Source organism: Gobius niger (genome assembly GCF_951799975.1).
Source record: "Gobius niger genome assembly, chromosome: 18".
NCBI classification, from domain to species: Eukaryota; Metazoa; Chordata; class Actinopteri; order Gobiiformes; family Gobiidae; genus Gobius; species Gobius niger.
The window spans coordinates 2441287-2449514 of NC_136869.1; positions in this window are offsets into that span (position 1 = coordinate 2441287).

Consider the following 8228-nt stretch of genomic DNA (forward strand, 5'->3'; position numbering starts at 1 on the left):
GTTCCCACAAGTTGATTGGCTGAGGATCCTCACGAGTGACAAGTCCGCTGTCATTTGTTTATGATAAAGCTCTAACCCTACGATTATATATTTAAACTGGAAATGTGAAAAGTTAGAAAATTAGGGAATAAAGTTGTTTTATTGTCTTGTATTCAGGTCTTGTACAACAACTGCAGATCCGTTTCCGTCGCTCTCAAATAGTTGTGTCGTCCCTGAACGTAGATTATTAAAGAATAACGTAACATTTGGAAAACCGGCTCATGACAGTCTTTGTGTTGGAGCTTTAAAGGGGGGGCATTAAGCAAAATTGACTTTTTCAAGCTTTACATCATGTTATTCTGTCATTCCCTCATTAAAAACATGCCTGAAGTGTTGCCTGTATTATGAGTAATCTGTAAAAACTCTGATGGCGGCCATTTTAGGGATAGGTTTGCCTGAGTCCTCCTAGGAACGCCCCCACCTCCTGGAGACGCCTCCGAGCTTTCGTCACCAGCCGAGTAACCAACCACTGCTCCTTAGCAGAGCCCCCTCCCCACTGATGCCACAGACAGCGTGTGGAGGGGGCGTGTCTAAAGGCTCAGAGGTTCTTAACTCCCGCCTGAACCGAGAGGATCTTTTTCCTCACAACATCAGATTTTTTCCCCATCATTTTTTTGTTGGGTATTCAACTCATTTTTGTGACTTTTTCGTTCTTTTTTTTGTCATTTTATGTCATTTTTTCAGCAATTTTTTGTCATTTTTTTGTCACATTTTTGTTATTTTTTCATCAATTTTTCATCACCTTTTTTGTCACATTTCCATCATCGTTTTCGTCTCAGTTTTGTTGCTTTTTCGCAGCTTTTTTCCAGAAGCTTTTGGATTGGGGTAAAGCCAAACTGGAGAAAATGTGCTCGGTTCAGGTGGGAGTTAAGGGATTAAAGAGACAGAGGCCTATTTCAAGACATTCACTACAGCCATTTTGAGAGAGACATTTTATACAAGGCAGTTATTCTAATTTACTGCATTTACAGACCAACAGAAGGTTTGCTCATCATTGTAGTGTGATATAGACTGGTGCTGTGTGATTGAAAAAGGCAGAATACCCCCTCTTTAATGAATGCACACAATAAAACCGCTTTCCTTCATTTGGTTCCACTGTTGTGTGTAGGAATTACTTTAGGCCAGGGGCGGATTGGCCACATGTCCGTTAAGCACAGAAGGGCCACTGGTTCTCGGGCCACTGGTCTGGCCTCTCAATTTTCTCCTTAACCTCTCACCCCCCGATTTAACTAAGCTTTATCCATGTGCAGAGCCGGTGCTGGCCCTTCTGGGGCCCTAAGCAAAAATCCACATGGGGGCCCTACAGTGCGCATCCCATGGTTATTCGGCAAAGGGCGGACCTATTTACGGTCAAAAACAGTTCCCCTGTGCAGTAAAGCAGGGCAGAAGTGGAAAATAATGACCTCAATTCAGGCCCTGCACCTCTGTGTGAGAACCACTAACCACTAAGCTATTGTCCAACTGGGATTTAGGACGACTACTGCTAGTCTATTTCCCCCATTTTTTAAAATGGCAAATGGGCCCATTCTCTCACTTCTGGCCCTGACCCACAGTTTGGGAACCGCTGATTTAAAGCAGTACTAAGTAACTTATTTACCTTAATAAATCTTCTCCGTAGTCCTTGTGGGGGTAATACAAGTGTTTATGGGATGATTGGAGGGTCTTTCATCTCCCCCTGGTGTCTCTGGACAGAAAACCATGTTTGCAACTTGACTGCCCCCGGTGCGGAGAAAGCAATACACACTCATGTAATCACGAAGAAGAAGCTAACATGCTAACGGGCAAAGCTAACTGCGGGCTAACGTCACTTTGAACAGTATTTACAGCCAAGTTTGAGTGAAAAAAAATATTTCTATTGTATAATTGGATGCACAGTAACACTCTCTCCCCTCACCTTTTCTGTCAGCGTCGTATTTACTCTCCAAGACAATTAATAAATAAAAAAATCGTAACTTGCTACTATACCTGCAGTTGCGCTTATGGCCTTTAGGGGGAAGAGTTACTTAGTACTGATTTAAAACTAACTGAAACCTGCACCTGACGGTTATTTCAGTCTTACCACTGAGAATTAGCCTGTGAGTCGCCCAACCCGAGATAGACTGTGCACATTCAGAGAACCAGAGTTACTGTAAGTTACTGTGCTAGTGTGGATTCAACTCCTCTTCGAGACAAAAAGGCCACGGACACGGCTTTACTCTCGTCTATCATCAAACTACTGTCCTGATTCTCCGCTAGACACAACAAGAAGAGAGTTTAAATGAGTGTGTGGCCGATGCCCCGAGTCCATGAGGCGAAGCACCGGGAGACAGACGACCGAGCGGGACACGAGCGGAGAAGCACTCGCCCCTGGAGGATGACAGGGGGACGGCGGTCGGTCTCTCCTGCTCATTCACTTCAGCACCGCTCCGTTTAGATGTTATATGTGGCAAAGTACACTCAAAAAAGTCATTCTTTGCTCTTGTAAAAGATAATAAATGCAAAATGTACTAAAACTATTAACTAATTCTTTAAAAAACAGCATTTTATTTATGTGACAGGAGTAAAGTGTATGTGAATGTGTATTTTTCGGACAAGGCTTAATAAAACATATAAACTTGAATTGAATTAATCCCTTAAGAAAACTCCAACCATTATCTCTAGAAGTAAAGTGTATGTGAATGTGTATTTTTCAGATAAAGTTCACTAAAACATATAAACTTTTTAAATTAATCCTGTAAAAAGACGCCATTTTTTTCTCCAGGACGATAGGGGGCAGCAGCGAGTTACACACTGCACCCCTGCATGTAGAGTAAGGAATTCAAAAATGTGAGCCCATTTTCTTCTGTCAGGTAAGTTTTTTCTTTACTGTTTTTTTTTTATCATATAATTCAGTAGCAAGAAAATATGTCCATGTTGTGGTAAATGACGACTCTGTGTTGCTGCTGTGACTGGAAAGTGAGTGTTTGAGAGATTTGAGAGATGATTTAGCTAAATGTCAAGGCTTCACCAGGCTGATGATGTTTTGTTAAAGAGGGGGTATTATGCTTTTTTCAGTCACATAGCACCAGTCTATATCACACTACAATGATAACGAAACCTTCTGTTGGTCTGTCAATGCAGTAAATTAGAATCACTGCCTTGTATAAAATTGCTCTTTCAAAATGGCTGTAGCAAATGTCTTGAAATAGGCCTCTGTCTCTTTAAGAACCTCTGACCCTTTCCGACACGCCCCCTCCACACGCTGTCTGTGGCATCACAACAACACTACGCTCGTTGTCTCAACAGTATTGAAACTACGATCGGTGCATTTTAATTTTTATTGTTGGAAAGGAGCTACTGTTTATCACTTTGTGAACAATGGCCACACAGGATATGATTTGGAGACGAACCTTCCACACCGGACGCTTGGAAGGGGCTCTTGCCTGAAAAATAACTGCGGTTTGGAGGCTTCTCTTTGCATCTGCCCTATGGATCTCTAACTATACCCACATGGACGACACCAGGATCTGCAGGAGCCCATACGATTCAAAGACGGACATTTTCTGTGCAGGTGGACAGTGGGTTTTCGAGGTTACCCGTTAGCTTGTTATAATCGACTACAGCTCATTGTTGATGAAAAGTCTGCAATAAACCACAAATGTGTAAAGCCAGGCTCATTGTGTGATCATCGTAAAGGCTGCTTCAAGTTGCTGCTTTATTGACGTTATTTGTGCATAATATGCTGCCTGTTTTCAATGAATGTTGTGAAGGTGAAGGTTGTTAGCTTGTCGCGGCTAATAGTGTCTTAGCTCCGGGAGAAAACCACTCGGCTACTGGTGGAGCCAAATCAGGTAGAGGGCGCTCTGGGAGGCTCTAACCCAAAAAAGGTTAAAGGGTGCGCCAATCCAGCACCAGGTGTGGTGTAACGGAGGCCAATGGTTTTGACCGTGCGTGTGCTGTGTGTTAATCAAATTACCCAAACTGTAAGTTCTTTTCATTTTTTGCCTACATTAAATGGATTGGCATATCCGACTGGACATCTACAATACTCTGTTACCTTATTTTCTCTCACAGTAATCACCTGCACATAGCCAGCACGCGTTCTTCCAACGTTTAAAATGCGCCACAACACAAGGTAACAAGGCGGTCGCCGTCTGCGTGGCCCGAATACGCAACGGCTGCTGTAAGACTTCGTTCCTATCCTGGTCCCCAAGTTGTGGAGCTTGGCCCTGAGCGCCACATCGTGCAATAGTATTAGATTTGGTTTTATTTTATTCATTGTTTGAGTGGATGTGGATACGAATGAGTGTGAATGCGGTTGTGTGTGTTAAATGATTTTAAAGTAGATTTATAAATTTAACAAAAAATGCTTTTCTATGAAACTAAAATAAAGTCTATTTTATATAATAACTTTTGCTGTCTGTCCATTTTCACGCTCCTCTCGAACCTGTGACCTTGTAAACAAATAATTGTGGTTCCTTGGGCCCAGAATCCAAGGTGGTGTTGTTGGTAATTCTTAAAGTAGCTACACTTTTGATTTAAGTTAAGCCTCGGCGGCGACACCTGGTTTGGCAACTTTGTTTTCAGTGCAAACAAACCATGAAAAGAAAACAGAGGTGGGAAATGCTTAGTCTTGTACAAACATTGGCAAAGAAGGGCATAACATAAGGAATAACAAATACTGGTTTTGATCTCAGGACTTTTAAAGAAAATAAACATAATCATTATCAAAAATCAACAACACATGACAGGCAGCAGAGAAACATCATCCAGGCAGAAGGACAGATCACATTAGACTCATGTCGGGCTCTCACTGACAAATATGATCAGATGTGAATCCCTCTGGAGCAGCAGCAGATCCCTGGCTCAGTGTCGTTCATATAAAAAGACTTTTTATGTCTGTGATGGTGTTTTTTCTGTATGTTTGTGCCCATGTTTGTCCCATCTGTCATGACATCAACCTGCCATGTCGAACTCCGGCACATTTACATGTTGAAGAAACACATGTTGATTAATGTGCACTGTCCCAATTAAAAAAAAGATATAATATATATATATATATATTCTTCCAAAATGAGCCCTGGTCTATAGGGAGACCAGATTTCCCATCCTAAAAACCGGATCGGAGTCCACGTGCATCATCTATTCACAGAGTGCACTGCAGCAGGACGTCTCTTAAAAAACACAGCCAGAGGAGGGAAAACCAGGGCTTCTTCATCAAGCACCGACTAAACAGCGCGGAGATGTTTGAGCAAAGAGAGGAGGCTGTTTTAGGTTAGGGTGACCAGATGTCCCACATTACAAACCGGGACAAAATGGGAGTTTTTGGGGGTAGCATAACTGTTGACGCAGTGACCAGAAGTAATTCAGTTTTCTTAAAGGAATAGGCCACCGTTTTTACATACTAAAATATGTTCTTACCTCACTTTAGTCGAGTTAATATATCCCCGTCTGGTCTTTGTCCGTGCGCTCTGCCAGGCAAACGGAGCACATACGCAGCCTCTCCCACATGTCACATAGCTCCGAAAAAGCTCACGATAGAAGCTACCAAGCTCTTCCACGTGTTCCCTATTTAAATAAAGTTACGTGAAGTGTTTTCATGCGAAGTATATTTACACAGAAATGTAACATGTCGATTTTATAAGCAAATAAAAAGGGGGACTATATTGTGAGGCGTAATGATACGAGGAGCAAAACGTCCGCGCAGTAACTCCTAAAGGTTATTGACGGAAGTGAGCGGGGGAAGTCTTTAGGAGTTACTGCGCGGACGTTTTACTCCTCATATCATTACGCCTCACAATATAGTCCCCCTTTTTATTTGCTTATAAAATCGACACGTTACATTTCTGTGTAAATATACTTCGCATGAAAACACTTCACGTAACTTTATTTAAATAGGAAACACGTGGAAGAGCTTGGTAGCTTCTATCGTGAGCTTTTTTGGAGCTATGTGACATGTGGGAGAGGCTGCGTATGTGCTCCGTTTGCCTGACAGAGCGCACGGACAAAGACCAGACGGGGATATATTAACACGTCTAAAGTGAGGTAAGAACATATCTTAGTATGTAAAAACGGTGGCCTATTCCTTTAAGGTATGGCTTATGGTACTGGTGAAAAACCGGGACGCCTGGGACAGAACCTGTGTAAAACTGGGACAAATCAATGGTTTTGGAGAAATCCATTGAGACATGGGAAAGAGGGCGCACAACTAGGCCTGTCCCGGGTAAACTGGGACATCTGGTCACCCTGTTTTAACAAGTTATTAAGGAGACAGTTCCCCCTGAGACCCCTTTGTGTTCTCTGGAGAAATGGGAGACAGGTTTTCATCTGTAGCTGTGTCTAAATGGCCCTGTCTGAACATTAGGGCGAGGGATGGAGTGTCTGTATCCTGTAGAATCCTGTGGTCCAGGCTGTAGCCGTCTGCTCTCCCACAGACAGCTACAGCCTGGACCAGTGTCAAAGCGGGACAAAAAAATGAGGCTGCTGAAATCCACCAGGACACAGGACACAGAACTCAAAACCGAGGCTGTCCCAGGTAAACAGTTTGACTCTAGAGTTCAGAAGGTTGAGGTTTCAGCAGAGAATGAAGCTGGAGTGCTTAATTTTAGATATGTGAGAATATTATGCTAATATTTGTTTACGCAACACAATACGTTACCACTTAATGTAAGACATACAGTGGGGAAAAAAGTATTTGGCCAAAATCCAATAGAAAGTCTATGGGGAACTGACCAAATACTTTTCTCCCCACTGTAAGTGCAGTTGTGCATAAGACCTGAGGTGGCAGTAGTTTTAGTCCCTTTCTTCATTTTCCCTTTCAGTTGAATGTATTTTTGGAAGGAACATGAAAAAACATCCATATGGACTTTATTTTGCTTGACTTTATTGATGTGTGATAAATATGTTTTTGGTACAACAGAGTGAAACATTGTGATTCCCATGAGAGGTTTTCTGCCCCCTTGGCGAGGCCACTCCCCCTTATATTGTATTGTATTACTGTAGATCTATATGGGTTCCAATGGATTACCATGGCAACGCCCTAGAGTTCTATGACAGCTGTGTGGAATGTTTACAGCTGTTCTAAATGTGATGATGTCATCATCCCTGTATGACCTCATACCTCAGACAGTCATTCCTTCACACACACACGAGCCTTTCGACGCATTAGACACACTTTGACGTATCTCCACGCATTTTGACGGTTTTCGACGCATTGAACTGCATTTTGTAGCATTTCAACGCATCTGCCACATTCTCCGACACATTTTGTCGTGTTTTAACGCATTTTTCCGCTTTTTTCACCAACGCATTTGTGAAAAAAGCCATGAAAATGTTTGGGAAGAAGCGTTCTTCCGACGCCGCGCTCATTCAGGAGCTCCGGCTGGCGCTCTGTTCAGCGGAGAGGATCAACCTCTCTTTGCAGGAGCAGGTGCAGAGCGAGCGTCAAGTAAACTCCTCGTTAGCGAGGGACCTCGCCGACAAAACCCTGCGTTCACAGGACGAGCTGTACGTGGCCAGCGAAGCCCTGAGGCAGAGTAGAGCCGATGTCCTGGCTCTAAACGCCCAAAACCACAGTCTGAACGAGGAGAACTTAAGGCTTCAAGTCTCCATGTCGGAGAAAGATGCCAAAATCCTCCTCCTTCAGCAGGAAAACGATCACCAGACAGACAGTATGAAGCTGGTCATCAACGCCCTGAAGACGAACTACGGACAGTTAAAAGTAGCAGACGCGAGTCTTCGTCAGAAGATTAAAGACCTGGAGAACCAGGTCGGACACAAATCGCTTTTGCTACAGCGGCAGGACGAGGAGCTGGCGGAGAATCGTCTCAAGCTTGAACAGTTTATGCTGCTTGAGATGAAACACGCCGCCCTGAACGAGGACATCCACCAGATGGAGGAGGAAATGAAGACACTTCAACAGGAGCAGCTGTCCATGAAGGAGGCCCATAAAACCTCAGCAGAAGAAGCTCAGGAGACCATTTCTGCCTTGAGGAAAGAGGTTGAAGTCCTCAATAAAGATCTGGACTCACAGCAGAGAGCGAACCGGAATCTGCAGCTGACCCTAGACAAAAAAACGGTCTCCTGCAAGAAGATACAAGACCAGGTCCATCAGACAAGTCAAAAGCTGATGGAGGAGCAACAAAAGAACCTTGTGCTCCAAGATGAAGTCTCTAAACAGTACGACAACCTGGAGGAGAGTGTGAGAGACAGACTCCACGCTCTCCAAGAGT